Source organism: Pinus tabuliformis, chromosome 8 (assembly GCF_031772625.1).
Source record: "Pinus tabuliformis cultivar Carrire ecotype Pingquan chromosome 8, CPIR1, whole genome shotgun sequence".
NCBI classification, from domain to species: Eukaryota; Viridiplantae; Streptophyta; class Pinopsida; order Pinales; family Pinaceae; genus Pinus; species Pinus tabuliformis.
Genome location: NC_142294.1, coordinates 1416029733 through 1416047875, shown reverse-complemented (window position 1 = coordinate 1416047875; position 18143 = coordinate 1416029733).

Below are 18143 nucleotides of genomic sequence, written 5' to 3'. Positions count from 1 at the left end.
GGAGAAGAAATTCCAAAGTACCATTACTTGAAGCAATCACAACAGTACCTCAGCAGCTGCAAGTCATCCAAGAAGCAATGTCGAGCCAAGTGTCAGGTCTTGTAAAAAAGCCAGTGTTGTAAAACAATCATCATTGTAAATTTGTAAAAGAGTCATGATTGAAAGAGTCACTACTGTAAAAGATTCAATTTGCCTAGAGTCGAAGAGGCATTGTTGGGAGGTATAAGAGTCATTGTTGGGATGATGTCATGGTTGGGTTGTTGGTCATAGTGTGATTGGGTTTTCGGTCAAGTACAAGAAAATAATTGTAAATCATATTGTATCATCGATCAGTGTCTCTGGTACAAGATTCCATAATGCTGTCTCACTTCTGATCATTATAGGGGGTAGCGAGGTGCTAGATAGGTGTATCGTGGACTAGTGTCCATGGTATAAGATTCCACACTGTTTTCTCACTTCTAATCATTATAGGGTGGTAAGGAGGTGCTATATAGGTGCATGAAATAGCCTACGCATTGGATCCTGTGAACACTTCAGGTTGGTAGGTTGGTCTAGGATGTTGGGGTATCCATTTAGTTGACTATTGAAGAAACCAGGGTGATGGTGCGTCCTTCCAGTGGGAGTTGGAGAAGATTTTTTTTCTAGAATTCTAGGAAGTTGTAACTTTCATTTCAGTTGGTGCTGAAGGTTAAATAATTTATTAGAAAATCATTCGGTGGTCTTTGACCCAGAGGGGGTTTTCCACCTAAAATTATTGTGCCTATTGTGTTCTGTTGTTTATTGTTTTTACTGGATAAACATTAATAATAATTGAAGATTAACTAATTCTATGAAAATATTTAAAAGTGCTAATTTCTAAGGAATATTGATTCACCTCGCCTCTCAGTATTTCCAACAATTGGTATCAGAGCTTGGTTCCTTCAATATCAGTTTAACAACTGGAAGGAGAACATGGGATACACCAAGAATAGAGTTCCTTTCTTCAATGGTAATAAGTATGCACTTTGGAGTGGAAGAATGCAGGTTCATTTGCTGGCACAAGGATACAAAGTATGGGAAATCATTGAAAAGGCTTCTCATTGACCCCGAATGAACAAGGTAAGAAAAATATGGTATATGATGTGAAGGATAGAGATCTTATTATCAGTGGGCGTATCAAATCTGTCTATCTTAAGCTATTGAGTTGCTAAATTTCTAAATGGGTATGCGACAAGCTCGAGAATATACATGTAGGTGACTCATAGGTGAAAGAAGCAAAGCTTCAAATTTTACGGAAAATTTTGAGCAGCTCAAAATGAAGGAAGATGAAGATATTGTTGCATACTTTCAGCATGTTGATGGAACAACAAATACATTGGAAGGTTTGGGATAACCTGTTGATGTAAAAATTGTTGTCCAAAAGATCCTCAGAACCTTTCTAGAAAGATTCAACTCAAAGGTATCTGTCCCGGAAGACAGACTGAATCTGACCAATCTCAGCATACATGAATTGCATGGAATTCTTATGACATATGAAATGAAGATTGAGAAAGAGGATAGCACATCTCACTTAGAAATAGAATTTTCCACATCTAAGAAGACTAGTAAGGAAAAGAAGACTCCGAAAGAAAAAACTTGCAGTTGTAATGATGAAGAAAAGGAAGAAGATGAAGAAGAATTCCCAGATAAAGAATTTGCCTACTTCACAGGGAAAATGGGAATAGGTACGGGAAAATTCAAAGGTAAACTTCTATTAATATGTTTTGATTGTGGTGAGTTTGTCCATTTTGAAGCCAAGTGTCCTCACAAAAATGAGGTTGTTACAAAGGCAAATAAAGGTCCTAGGAAGTACAACAAGAAAGGCAAGAAGGAATGGTTTAAGAAGAGTTTATTCTCCAAAGAAGATAGCTCCTCATCTGATGAAGACAATGATAATAAAGAAGAAATCAATGGAAAAGTATTGTTTATGGCCAAGCACAATAAGCAACTTGCATTTGACAAAGAAGGAGAAGAAGAGATGGTTGAGGTTGAATTTCAAACTGAAGTGATTAGGGTTATCAAAGAGCTCAAGGCCAAAAAGAAGCACGTCAACACTTTTGAAGATGAATTAAAGACAGAAATGGAATAGGTCCTAAATCTTAAAATCAATGTTTAAGAATACAAACAAATTGAAGAATCACTCAAGAAATAATTGAAGGAAAGTAACAAGGAAAGAGAGGCATTGGAAGATGAAATAGTCTCTCTATGAAAGGAAGTAAAAAATGGAAAAACTCTTCAAAACTACGCCAACAGCTCAAAGGAATTGGAAGAACTCAACATCAATCAACGATAATGCAGTGACAAGAGTGGTCTTTGTTACAAAGAAAAATCCAAAAAGTAGTCAAGTCCTTCTATAACAACAAAAGAAGATTGATATGTAAAGTATACCAAGGAGGTATATCTCTCACCTAAATCAAGAGATCAAGATCACAGGAAGAACCATGGAAAATAATTCCTCAAAGAAGATTTCCTCCCAGGTATCAAATTATATTTTATGGTCATTGTTATTCATGTGGAAGGTTTGGACATAGAGTTGTAGAATGTCGCATGCATGTTTGGAATGAATATAGTTCCAGGAGATCTTTCAGAAATGGATATTTCACAACTCAGCAAAATATCAATAGGTTTGATCATTTGAGAGTTGATTTCTAATGTTACAAATGTAACAATTTTGGAAATCTCGCTAAATATTGTAGACTTGGAAGCTCTTCAAAGGAATTTTCGCAAAATCAGAATGAACAAGTATGGAAAAAGATGACTGAAAAATGCGTTATCGCTCTCAAGGCTCAAAGAAATAGAAACGATTGGTGTGTTGATAGTAGTTTCTCAACGCACATGACTGGAGATAAAAATAAGTCCATATCCTTGAAGGAAAAGAAGGATGGAACAATGTCTTTTGGAAATGAAGGGTCTACAAATGTCATAGGAGTAGGTAGAGACACACTTGGAAGCAAGAATGTATTAGCGAAGGATGTGTTGTTGATTGAAATATGAATCACAATCTACTCAGTGTTGGATATATGTGCAATCAAGGATACACGATGTTATTCAACTCTAAGAAATGTGAAATCAGGAAAGGAAAATTTGGAAAAATTGTGGCTACAACAAGAAGAGATCCAAATGACATATAAATTTTGGATGAAACACCTAAAGGGTGCTTTTTGGAAAAAGAAGATGAAAGTTGGTTATGGCACAAACAAATGGGACGTGTAAATTTCAACAATTTGGTCAAGAACAAAAAAAAGGAAGTAGTAAGAGAAATGCCTAAAATTTCAAAACCTACCAATACGATATGTGAATCTTGTTGGCATAGAAGATAAACAAAATTTGAGTTCAAGACAAAGGAACACTTTGTGCCACTTCCATTGGAATTAATACATACTGATCTATGTGGTCCTATGAGAACAAAAGGTTTAGACGGTGAATTATACTTTATGTTAACGATAGATGATTACACTAGAATGAAAACCGTTAGTTTCTTAAAGAAAAAATATGAGGCATTCAAATGTTTCAAAATATACAAGGAATTGATCGAAAATGAAACCAATCTAAAGAGAAAATGTCTAAGATAATATAATGGCAGAGAATTCACATCCAAAGCGTTTCGAAAATATTGTGATGAAAATGGAATAAAATGGAAATTCTCAACAGCTAGAAAACCACAACAGAATGGAGTTACTGAATGAAAAAACAGAACCGTACAGGAAATGGCTAGAACAATGTTAAATGACTCAAAATTGGATGACAAATTTTCGGTTTAAGTAATCGATACAGTTGTATTCATTATAAAAAAAGGTCTGCTCAGGAACAATTGTAACATGACTCCATACAAATTATGGAAGGGAAGACCAGCTAACGTCAAATACTTTAAAATATTTGGAAGCAAATGCTACATCAAAAGAGAAGACCATAAATTGGTCAAGTTCAAATCTCGTGTTGATGAAGGTATTTTCGTTAGTTATTCACACAAAATAAAGTCTTATAGATGCTACAATCTCAGGCGAAGAAAAACAGTTGAAAGCATAAATGTTACTTTTCACGAAGAGTATGTTCTAAAGGATAAAAATGAGATTTTTCCGAAGGGATTTGAGGTAGAATTTATGAAGGATGAAGAAGAAGCTCCAGAACAAGACCAATCAAATAAGGAAACAACAATCAACCAAGAGGACATAAAAAATGATTAGAAGTATGTACAAGAAACTTCTCCAAAACTTTTGAAAGAATGTTGTCAAAAGAATCATCCATCAAATCAAACCATCAGAAACATAAATGAAGGAATTAGAACCAAAAGAAGTCGACAACTTTGTTCATCACAACAAGCCTACCTTTCTCTTTTAGCAACTTTTGAGCCTAGCAATTTTGAGGGAGCTACTTAAGATGAATACTGGGTAGCAACTATTAATGAAGAACTGGATCCATTTGAGAAGAAAGACACTTGGGAATTGGTTCCACAACCAAAGGATAAAAAATGTTATTGGAACTAAATGGGTCTTCAAAAACAAATTAAATGAGGATGGACAAGTTACCTAGAATAAGGGAAGATTCTTTTGAAAAGGATATGAAAAAGTAGAAGGAATTGATTTTGAAGAAACATTTGCTCTCATTTCCACAATGGAATCTATCAGGACGTTTCTCGCTTATGCATGCTCAAGAAAAATCAAGGTGTACCAAATGGATGTTAAGTAAACCTTTCTAAATGGTGAATTGGAAGAAGAAGTTTACATTGAACAACCCGAAGTTTTTTTGCTCTCTAACAAGAAAGATTATGTATGCACATTAAAGAAGGCACTATATGGTCTCAAGCAAGCTCCTAGAGCTTGGTATGCTCATCTTGATGGATATCTACATCAACAAGGATTGAAGAAAGGAAGCGCTGACATTAATCTTTATGTGAACATGGATCAAGATAACCTAACAATTATTGGTGTATATGTGGACGATATAATCTTTGGAAGCAATGATCACAGATTAAGTATAAACTTTGCCACAAAGATGCAAAGTGAGTTTGAAATGTCTCTACTTGGCGAGCTGACATACTTTTTAGGGCTTCAGATATCTCAACGGGATAAAGGAATATTTATATATCAAACCAAGTACATCAAGGAAATTCTCAAGAAATTTAAGATGGAGGATTGCAAGCCTGTACTTACCCTAATGGTAATAGGTTGTAAGTTAAGTTTAGAAGATCCATCAAAGGATGTAGACCAGAGGTTGTATATATCTATGATTGGAAGTCTTCTATGTATGATAGCTTATTAGCCAAAAGTAATGCAAGAAGTTGGACAAGTAGCAAGATTCCAAGCAACACCAAAATAATCCCATATTATTGCCATCAAAAGAATTATTCAGTATCTTAAGGGCACAATAGAATATGGTTTATGGTATCCCAAAGGAAATGATCTAGTTATCCGAGCTTATAAAGGTGTAGATTGGGCAGGAAGTGTTGATGACCTAAAGAGTACCAATGGAGCAACATTATATCTAGGTGGTTTTCTTGTTTCATGTTTAAGTAAAAGCAATCTTCAATCTCGTTATCCACAACGGAAGTAGACTATATCGCCGCAATAACTTGTTGTACTCAAGTTCTCTGGATGAAGCAGACTTTGCAAGATCTTCAATTCAAGTTTGATGAGCCTATTCCCATCTTCTGTGATAACAGCAGTGCCATCAGTATCTCCAAGAATCATGTGATGCATTCCAAAACAAGGCACATTCCGATCAAATATCATTTTGTTAGAGAGCAGGTCGCTGAAAAGAATATCAATCTTGAATATGTTGGCACAAAGGAACAAATTGATGACATCTTTACCAAGTCATTACCTCATGAAGCATTTGAGTATCTTTTCCAAAACATTGGGATTTTCCCAAGTTCTCATTAGACTTGTTCTCTTATCTAACTAAGTATAAAGGGTGAGTGGAGGTGTGTACAAGTCTGTAGGATGACCATTTGTCAGGGGGAGTTACCCTTTTCCATTGATGGCAAAGAGGGAGAGAAGGGAATAGGAAGAGGTGTCATGATCACAGGGGAGTACTTATGTTGCCATCAATACCAAAGGGGGACATTGTTGATCAGTGGTTTTCATTGATGTCAACCCAAGTAGCACCAGGGGATACCCCGTTATTGCATGGGAATTTTGACTTGAAAAATCATACTATTCTAAGTCAATGATATTCTAGATGGATTTTACTCATAGCGATGTTTCCGTTGATATATGGCATGCCACATAATTCTTCACGGTTTGAGAGTTATTCATTTTTTATGTTAGTAACCCCAGTTAGTGGGCTAAAACCCCATGGGGTTATGGAATTACACTCATCATTGGTTGTGGTCATTCAATAGTCAATAATTAATCATTTTTTATTCTCCTAAAATCCCTCCAACATTCAGTTGTTGAAGACCCCCTCAACTCAAGACATTTCTATAAATAGTGACCCTAATATCCTCCTCTAGCGAGCACTTTTCAATGAACTATATTGTGAGAAGACCCCTATAATTTTTCGGCCCTCATGAGATTCTAAAGAAGGATCTATGGCAAGGAGTTTTAGGTTTCGTTGAGGTGTGGTTAGGGCACAAAATTATGATCAAGTTTGAAGGTATTTTGAAGCAAGTTTAAAGCCTTGGATTCCAGGATTTCATTGCTTCAAACAGGTCATTGTGGAATTTTTGTTATAACCATTTTCTGTGAAGCTTAAAAAGTTGAAATTAAAACTCATTTGAGCCAAAATAATGATGAACTGCATGACTAAATTTACAATCTTGGTTTGATATATTTTCGGAGATATGATCTGAGGAAGTTAGGGGTTTTGTAGGCTCCTGAATTCCATGTCAAACAATTCGCCTCAAGAAAATCATCATAACTTTCTTTTTGTTAATTGGATTTAAATTTCGTAAATAGTGACATAAAGAGGATGGAATTTAGTTTGTTGGATATAATTTCTAGGGTCAAAGATCGAAACATTGACACGTGGCACTTCCTGCAAATCTGCTCTAATGAACGAGTCTATAATTAGGTCATAGTGGGAGATTGGGCATAAAACTTTCTTAAAGAATCCAATCTCGATTAGAGTTGTGGAGTTGGAAATAGGATTCAGAGGGCTACCACAGGATGCAATTGCAGACCTTAGGGATTCACAATTACATAGATACAATAAATTCAATATTGAGCTCCTAAAAGGAAAAACAAAAGTATGCATTCAAGGATCACTACAGTAAGGACCACACATCAATAGTCAAGCGTAAGTCTGGTACATCAATGTATGTATAATTAGTATTTTCATTTGAATTTTGAGGATCATATCTGACATATTTTTTGCAGGACATCGTAAGTATATTGTTTTATATTTGTTTGGGTCTTGCTTTATAATGCATGTGTAGGAAGGATGACACTTTAGAAAAAATCAGAGACATACTAGAAGGACATGCAATGCCAAAGTAACATTACTTGAATCAAGAACAATAGTATCTCAACAGTTGCAAGTGATCCAAGAAGCAATGTTGAGTCAAGTGTCAGGTCTTGTGAAAAAGCTAGTGTTGTAAAAGAGTCATCATTGTAAATTTATAAAAGAGTCATCATTTTAAATTTATAAAAGTGTCATTATTGTAAATTTGTTAAAATGTCACGATTGAAAGAGTCATTATTGTAAAAGAGTCAATCTACCTAGAGTCGAAGAGGCATTTTTGGGAGGTATAGGAGTCACTGTTGAGATGATGTCATGGTTGGGTTGTATGTCATAGTGTGATTGGGTGTTCAGTCAAGTACAAGAAAATCATTGTAAATCATATTGTATCATGGATCATTGTCCCTTGTACGGGAGTCCACACTTTTCTCTCACTTCTGATCATTATAGGGTGGTAGGGAGGTGCTAGGAAGGTGCATGAAATCACCTACAGGTTGGATGTTGTGAACACTTCAGGGTGTTAGGTTGTTCTAGGATGTTGGCGCATCCATTCAGTTGACTACTGAAGAAACTAGGGCATTGGGGAATCCTTCCAAATGGAGCTGGAGAAGAATTCTTTTCTAGAATTCTAGGAAGTTGTAACTTTCATTCCATTTGGGGCTGAAGATTAAAGAATTTATTAGAAATGCATTCGGTGTTTTTTGACCCAAAGGGGGTTTTCCAACTAAAATTATTGTGCCTATTGTGTTCTTTTGTTTACTATTGTTTTTGGATAAAAATTAATAATAATTGAATATTAGCTAATGCTCCGAAAATATTTAAAAGTGATAATTGCTAAGGAATATTGATTCATCCCCTCTCTCAGTATTTCCAATAGCTTGTTGGTGTTTCTTTCAATTTATTTCTCCTTAGATAAAACACCCACATATTAAAAGACCATATTTGGAGAAGGGTTTTCAAATATTTTTAAAGACCCTGAGTGGGAACCTTGTCCTTTTATGGATGTATGGATCTGATTGTGTGATGGATGTAAAAAAAAGAAAGATAATGGACTCGATTGTTATCCTTGTGGTTCTGAAGTGCCTAATACATGAAGGGAATTATTTCATGGATTTCTCTCTGTTGCGTGGATATGGAATTACAAAAAAATCCAACATAGTCATTCTTACAAGGTGGTGTGGTGGAGCTTTTGATACTAGGAAACAATGTCTCCTAATATCATACAAAGAAGCTGCATATTCTAGGAACCTAAATCGATCTATCTCTTTTGAGGAAGTATCGTAAAGGAAGGTATAATTTCCATCCGATCATATCCAAAAAAACCATGACCCTACATCGTAGAACAAATAGAAAAAGCACCAACAATGGAATATTATATTGAAATTCAAAAAATCTCATCCGATCATATCCAAAAAAACCATGACCCTACATCGTAGAACAAATAGAAAAAGCACCAACAATGGAATATTATATTGAAATTCAAAAAATCTCATGAATTTTAAAATCAGAAATAGTTTATTAATTTTAACAATAATAACATAGAAAATAATTTAATGAGACTATCATAGATTCCATTATCATGATGAAAGGAAAATTATGCTAAAATTTCGGGTTGCATTTCAAAATTGTAGCCCACTTTCAAGACAGAAGCAAGAAATTCTACGAGTTGCAACTAATAAAGAATTCAATAACTTTGGGCAATGTTGATTCTTTTCCATTAACATTCATTAAAAAATAATTTTCCCATGCTTTACCATATCTTCTCTTATCAATACATACTCATTTCAAAAAAAAATCTAGCACTTTTCATAACCACATCATGTGATCATTTCGTAAATATATTATATTATTAAAAACAAAATAAAATTTATTTTTAAATGAGAGCTTAGTATTAAAACAAATCTATACATGGTTAGAGATCATATGAAATAAAATTATTTTGAGATCAAAATTTCAAATTATTTGAATAAATTACACTTTGTAACTTAAGTTGACTGGTTACCTAACAATCAAATTGTTTTCCATATTTGTAAGTGAATGATTTATCTTTATATTAAATTAATTCTAGTGGTTTAGTGATATGAAACTATGTATAAAAACTTTATAGAGGTGGGGAGCTTTGGAAAACTCAGTGTCACATGCTCTCTCATATACATTATGGAGGTGGAGAAATTTTTGAAAACTCAGTGTCACATGTTCCTTCATATTATAGGGGTTGAAAATAAAGTAGTTATGAAAAATCTATCTTTTCTAGAGTGATGTTTTGGAAATGTGGTTTTTTAATATATGTATGCTTTGAAGTGTATGATCTTATTTTTTTTTTGCATAATAAAAGTAATAAAGGTATGTTTTGAAGTGTATGATAGTATTTTTTTTTGTGATAAATGTAGTAGTATGGGAAAATGTGATAATAATGTGGTTTTTTAATATATGTATGCTTTGAAGTGTATGATCTTATTTTTTTTTCCATAATAAAAGTAATAAATGTATGTTTTGAAGTGTATGATAGTACTTTCTTAGTGATAAATGTAGTAGTATGGGAAAGTGTGATAATGTTTAAAAGCTTCGCGTTATTGGATGAAATTTTGACTTGGGTGTCTTTAAAGATATCATTATATGATAATGTGTTTGCATAATAAAAAAGATAAAATTTACACATTAAGTCATACTTAATGATAGTTGTCTTTACCATTATTAAATGTATTATTAAGTGTGGGTATATTAATAAGAGTTGTTTTTACTAGTGTTAAATATATTATTAAGTGTGAGTATATTAAACTTCTTGTTTAATTATTAAAATATAAATGCTATATTATAATTTGATAATATTTAGTTTTGGGATTATTAAGTATATGTTTATTAAATTTGTCCTGCTTAACCATAAAAAAGAATTTTAAAATTAAATATTATAATATGCATGCATGTTTTTCTAATAATTAAAATAAGACTTTTATATTTTAATACTATAATATTACTTTTCGGTATAATCAAATTTATCTATATTTTTTTTTTAAATTAAATTGAATTTTTAATATATATGTATGTCTTTTTAATTTTTTAATTTTAATCTTAAGTATATCGATATTAATTATTTTTTAATAATTAAAATGGAATATATATATATATATATATAACTTCTAAATTTTAATCTTATAATATTTCTTTTTGATATAATCAAGTATATCTATATTATTATTTTTAAATAATTAAAATGGAATTTTTTTTATAATATATATGTATGTTTTTTTAATGATTAAAATAGAACTTTTAAATTTTAATCTTATGTTGTGGTCTAACTTTGTTAAGTTTTGGTTCATACTTTTTGGTTAATCTTCTCTAAAATTTGTTTAAATTGTTTTGCATAATTGGGGTAGTTTTGAAAATTTTGAGGCTCCAATCTCTTTATCTATTAAAAGTGACAAAATATCACAATTTCACGAACAAATTATATCACCAGGTTTGAAACAAAAACACCCCAATGTAAAAAAGTTAAGACAATGCCAAAAATCAATGACCATTTTGTTTTCACGAAAATTTTGCCATTCACAGTTCTTTTTTTTCAAATTGTCTACAACTATTCTGTATTTTATGACTTGAATGGTTGCCATATGTAATGATGAGCTTCAAAATCCACCATATAAAGAGAAGAATATTGCACAATCTTAGTTAAGTTTCATTTGGAAGCATGCTCAATGATATGAATCTGCAATATACCATCTATCCTTTCTTTGTTTGAGCATCAAATGTATTGATCGAACTTAAACATGAACAAAACAAATTACAGATATCACCATAAATACAAAAATGTAGTAGAAATAACACATCATTTCATTAATATCATAATATTGAAATATGCTTACAAACATAATGGAAATAAACTAGCTCAGACGATGGGAGCTTATCTCTAAAAACTGATGTGGCAGCTACATGCCTCTAAATTGTGTTACAATGAAACTCAAAGTCCTATTTATTATTGAGAAACAATGGAAAACCCTGAACATCCAAAAACCTAACCCTAAGAGATGATGCACCAAAAGTATGGGCCTCGTTTGGTTAAACTGTTACATCAATTTCCTGGGGTCATATCTTTGGCATATGATCTCCGTTTGGCTACCATAATACCTCACTTCGAAGATCTCAGAGAGGAGGCTGAAAAAAAATAATTAGTCTTGCTTATAGCTTTTTTGGTCTCTTTGTTTTCCTTAAAAAAATTGTTTAGGGCCTCAAAACGGCTCCGGAAGTTCACGATCCAAAAAATATCAAAAATAGTAAACTTTGCTACAAGTAAGGAAACTAAAAAACTGAAAGAGACAATGTTGGGGGTCCGAGTGGAATAAGCGGGTGGCCACCAATATCCACCTAGATCATTCCTCCCCCCTTAGGAAGTAATGGTCTTGTCCCCATTGCATTGAGTGCCTCCATGAGATTAGGAAACTTCTGTTGAACTTGGTCCCTGGTGAGCCACTTGCCTTGGTGCAGGAGTTGGCTAGCTTTGAGAACTCGATACAGTTGGATCTTTTGCTAGTGAGTGCTCTTGATTTATGTGTCCATGATTAGTTGTGGCATGTTCCATGCTATCTAGGTTTAACTTTGTTGGTGTGAGTTGTTCTGCAATGTCAGATGTGTCTAGCAATGGTGGAAAGTACAACCGAAGGCAATCTACATTGAACAATAGGTGTAATCCAAGGAATGGTGGAATGCTAAGCCTGAAGGCATTTTCCCCTATAGCCTTAGTGATGGTGTACAACCCATATTAGAGCAAGCAAATCCCGCGATGGGGTACAACAAGGCACCACTTCTGCAAATGTAGCCAAACTTTGTCGCCCACCTAGAACTTCTGTGGCACCTAATGTTGATCATGGGCGCTACTTGTACTTAGCATTGGCTCTGTCCAATATATCATGGACATGCTGGCAGATGTGATGAATGTTCTCAATGAAGTTGTTAGCCCTGTTGACTTTGGACTCGACATGAGCTGAATCTACCTAAGTAGCTGCAAATGGTATGGCCACATCAATGGGACATAATGGTTGAAATCTTAGCGCTACCTGAAAGGGTTTGTGGCTTGTTGAGCTGTCGAGAGCTCTGTTGTATTTGTGTTAGACATAGGGGAGACTTTCATCCCATGTGCATGCATGCTTCGATTTGTACATGCATAAAATGTGTGTGGTCATCATGTTGATGACTTCTATTTGGCCATCAGTTTAGGGATGGAAAGCCATGGACTTAGTGAGTTTGGTATCCAACATCAACCAGAGACTTGGCCAAAATTCACTTAGGAATCTTCTGTTCCGATCAGAGACAATGGACTGTGGGATCCAAAAGTGTACCCACTCTCGATCAAAGAAAAGATTAACAGTGGCCTATGTTGTGATAATCTTCTTGAAGGTTGCCATAATGGTCATATTACAGAATTTTTCGACGACCATGAAAACACAGTCATTGCCATGCTTAGTATAATGGTGGACATGTAATCATGGAAATCGATTCCAAAGGTTGACTAGGAGTAGCCAGAGGAGTATATAGGTCTTGCTTCTTGATGGTTGGTTTGGCAATGGTCCAGGCAGTGCAACATTTATTGTACCTCCCAAACACCTGACAAAGGTTCAACCAATAAAAATACTTTTGCAGTATTGCCCTCTACTATAAAATGTCCAACGACCTGACTGTAGTGCGCCTCCAAAATAATATTGGCATGCTCTCTTGAAGGAACATAAATGTGTCACAGATGGCATAACAATGCACCTTGGAGGTGAAACTTTGGAACTTGCTTAACTTCCAAGAGTGTCTGGTATGTGCTTCCGAATTGTAGATCACTCTCATAAAGATGCAGCCACCTTGAAGTCTCGTGCACACATGAGTCGAGCACAGTGATCACTACAATGACTGGTGGTCGGTTGAGGTATTCTGCAACATTATTGCTGCTGCCCTTCTTGTCCTTAATATTCAAATGGAATTTTTGTAGGTATGTGCACCATTTCTTATGGTGATTGTTATGCAACTTCCCTTGTGTCTATATGAATTGCAAGGGTCGGTGGTATGTGTGGATGACCATTTCCTTCCCCAGAATGTAATGCTTCCATTGACGATACGTCGGTACAATGATATACATTTCTTTGTCGTAAGTGGGATACTTTCAGACTGTCTCTGAAAGTGTCTCACTGTGATAAGAATTGGATGCCTCTATTGAGTAAGAACTGCACCAATAGCATAGTCAAAGGTGTCTGTCAAAATCTCAAATGGTTGTTGCAGGTCGTGTAATGTGAGCACTGGTGCAGATTAGAGGCGATGCTTCAACTCGACAAATACCTTCTATTGGGTTCCAGACCAAAAAAAAAAAATATTTTGCTCCATCGTTGGTGTCTTGACTTAAAGGCCAAGTGATATGGGAGAACCCCAACATGAACCTGCGGTAGAAACTGGCAACACGATGAAAGTTGTAGAGCTCTGTTAGAGTGGTTGGGGCTTGCCAATCCCAAATGACATGTATCTTGGCTTGGTCCAGATGCACACTCTGCTCATCAATGATGTACCCTAGTTATTGAACTTGGGTCATGACAAAAGTGCATTTCTCCAAATTGGCACACAACTTGTGTTGTCACAGGGTTTGAAGGACCTATTGAATATGGTGCAGGTGCTCTTCCAAATTCTGGTTGAAGATCAAGACGTCATCTAAATACATCGCCATGAATGCATTGGTGAAGGGTTGCAAGATGTCTTCCATAAATATCATGAAGGTTGCAGGAGCATTCATTAAACCGAAAGACATTACGAACCATTCGAAAAGGCCCTCCCTGGATTTGAAGGCAATCTTCCACTCATTAGAGGGTCAAATAGGCACCTGGTGATAACTTGACATCAAGTCAATCTTTCTTAAATATTTTGCCCTCTTAATCTGGTCCAAAAGGTCATCAATCGGCGGGATTTGATACCTATTCTGGACAGTGATCTATTTCAGTGCCCGATAGTTAATATAGGGACACTAGGTCCCGCCCTTCTTCTGTACCAATACAATCAGGCTCCCACAGGGTGATGAGCTTGGCCTAATGTGCCATTTCTACAATGGCTCCTGAATCTATTCTTGATATCATCGTTCTCCAGAAAAAAACGTTAATAGATTGGTCCATTTGGTAACAGCGCACATGGGTTCAGATCGATGGAGTGCTTGACGTGACAATGCAAAGGTACCCCTACAGGTGAGGCAAAAATTTCCCTATACTTCTCCATGACCTTTTCCATCTACTGCTGCTATGCGGAGGAGCCCTGTCTAGAAGCCATGGCCACAACCTTCTTCTTGCCATGAGGGTGAATCATAAGGAAAAAAAATTCCTAGTCTGGGAAATGATCTTACTGTAGTTCTTTGCAGTGATCAAAGAGATGGCAATAGGTGGGGCTACCTCAAGTATCCTATAAAACTTATTTCTGAAAGTAATAATCATAGAGCTAGGTATAAACTCATATACAACATATTTCCTCCAAAAGTATGGTTTTCCTAATAATACATCATAAACTTCAAGAGGAGAAACATCACACAACAACTCATCCGTGAGGGTCTTGATGCTGTAGGGAAGGCGACACTGCTGGTTGACGCGGAGATCTCATCCTTGGTTAAGCCACCAAATGGTGTACGGCTACAGATGTGTTATCGTCAGTAGGCCCAGCCACTTCACGACCTCTACTAAAATGAGGTTCTTTTGGCTCCCACTGTCAACAATGAACTGCAAAATAGAACCCTTCACCCACATTTGTGAGTGGAATAGGTGTTCCCCCTCCTTTGCATCTTGAGGCTCATTATTCCATATTTTTGGGGTGGGCACAATGGCACTGGGCTCTGTGTCAATGATCTTATTCCTTTGTCATTCCCCTTTTCTAGTTCTGACTCAGAGTTGGAACATGCGTCTGATACGGAAGCCTTCAGCTCGACCACCAGTGACTGATTGGCTCGACACTCACTTGTGTTGTGAGTGGAGCTCTTATGGAACTCACAACATTTTCTTGTGTCCTTCGTTGTATTCATGGTGTTGTTCATTTCTTGCAGATTCGGCGGATTGTCCTAGGTCGCCCTGCCTTGGATTTTGCCTTTGCTCTATGGTTTGGGGGCACCTTTTCCTTGCTTCAGATTCGCAGATCCAAAGTCTCACTTCTTTTGTTTAAACTTCTTCTCAATCTAACAGTGTATCGGTATGTCATGCTGAGCGAGGATATGTCCAAGAATTCCATCTCATCCTAGATGAACTTGTGTAGATAGTCGCAGTACTTAAGTACCAAATTCCTCTCAAAATCCTTGATACCCAACTTAGTGCAAAGGGTATGGAAAATATTTGTGAACTCTAACACATCTTGGTCCCTTCTCTGTTGTACCATGGTCTACTTTATGTATTTATCTTCATAGATCTCGATAGGGTAATATTGTTCCTTGATGGTGTCTTAGAAAGAATCCTAAGTGGGTGTGGCTGAAAACAGTGAGGATTCCTTCTCGTCCTTTTGTTCACAGTAGGTTTCCCACCAGTCCTTGATGTGTGGGGCAACTTTGAGAAGTGAAAATGTAATCTTTTCTCGATTGGAAAATTCATGAACTGGAAAATAACCTTCCAACAAATTCAACCATTTATCTATGATGTTTGAATCTATTTTTCCCTCAAATATGGAAATATCAAAGTGAAATTGTACCTTAAAAGGAGTGGTACCTCTAGAGTGGATACTGGATGAAGATGTGTTGCCTGTGGGTAGTCATTGAAGGATCTGGGCAAAGTTATCCATCGTCGCATTCCTTTGTCGCTCGAGGGATTCCTCGAGCAATATTTTGAAAGGATCTCCTGCACCCTTGTCTTTCTTTTCTTTCGCCATGGTAGGTCATCGGGGTTCACAGGGTTGTCTTGCAAAGGTTCAACTAGATCGAGCCCTAACTCCTTATACCCTGAACTCATTGGGGACATGCAAAGAGAAACAGAGAAAGAAGAGACCACTCTGATACCACTAATCCAAGCTTAAACAAGAACGCAAAAAATTACAGATATAACAATAAATACAGAAATGCAGAAGAAATAACACTTCGTTTCATTAATATGATAATACTCAAATATGCTTACAAAGAGAATGGAAATAAACTAGCTCATGCGATGGTAGTTTATCTCTAAGAAGAGATGTGGCGGCTACACGCCTCTGAACTATCTTACAATGAGGCTCAAAGGCCTATTTATTATTTAGAAACAATGGAAAACCCTAAACATCCAAAAACCTAACTTAGGAGATGAAGTGACAAAACTATGGGCCCCATTTGGGTAAATTGTTACATCAGTTTCCCAGGGTCATAACTTTGGGATATGATCTCCATTTGGCTATCATAATACCTCATTTCAAAGATCTCAAAGAGGAGACCTAAAACAAATTGGAAAATGGATTTGTGGCCATTTATGTCTCTCTGTTTTCCTTAAAAACGTCATTTAGGGCCTCAAAACAGCGCTAGAAGTTGAGGACTCGAAAAACTACCAAAAATAGTAATTTGCACTACAATTAAAGAAACTGAAAAACTGAAAGAGACAATGTTGGGGGTCCAAGTGGAATAGGTAGGTGGCCACCAATATCCACCTAGATCATGCATGAGACTTAGCGATGAAACAACACATAGTTTGAAAACCATCAAGTTGTAAATTCCAAAACACTGATGTATTTTTTTTTTCTGGCCCTAAGAAAAGGGTTAAGATGCAGATGGGTAGATGGTCCTGTGGAGGTGATGACATATCAAAGCCCATTATCCAACTCCATAAAATTTTGCTACCATTTTTCGTTTAGTGATTCTTGTATCGATAACCTAGAAAAAGCATCAACTATTAGCAGTATCTTTTTTAATTTTGATTTCTTGGATCTTAATTTTCTATGAACTGACTAAGCAAGGAAATACCAAAAATTGGTTCGAGACATTGTAAAACAAAACATTTCCATTAAAACAACGATTGGGTCTATGAATTTGAAGAAAAAACATGATCGATCACCAAACAATTTCCAAATCAAGAATGCTCAACTATATTAAATAAATAATAACATAGCTGCCCATTTACATGTAAAGGAAAATAAATAACACAATCTTATGTTTACATGTAAAGAGAAAATAATGTATCGTGATGAATAATGGCCAGAAATAGGAAATACATTGACTTAAATAACATAGTCCCCTCTTTACATGTAAAGATAAAATAATGCAACCCATTGAATAACGACAAAAAATAGGAAATACATTGACTTAGGAATCTTTCAACTATACTCATGTTGGCTTGTAGGAGGCTGACCCAGGTTCAACGTTAGTTAGCTAAAAAAATCCCTAAAATACTTTCCCTTTGGGCATCAAGACACAGAGCGCGGACTGAAGTCTCACCTGAAGTAGTATGGGGGGATGCTGGAACCAAGTTTCCACACCCTGAGATGGTTGTGATGTCGGTTTATTCCTTATATTCCTACTTTCGCGCAGGTTGTTAGGTTCTTGGGCTCTAGCTTCCTAACCCCTTATTCCTCCCTTCGATACCTTCATGAAAGGGTATGACTGACCTTCGCGCAACCCTAACCTTTGTTTCTGATCCTTTCGTGCTGCTAAGTCAGCGTATTGCACAGATTTTCAAGTTATCTTAAGAATATTACTTGTATTATTAGATAATCATAGTTAGGACCGTGAAAACATATATCCTTATTTGAGTTCAGCTATCCAATGCAATTACATTCATTTGTGCATCATA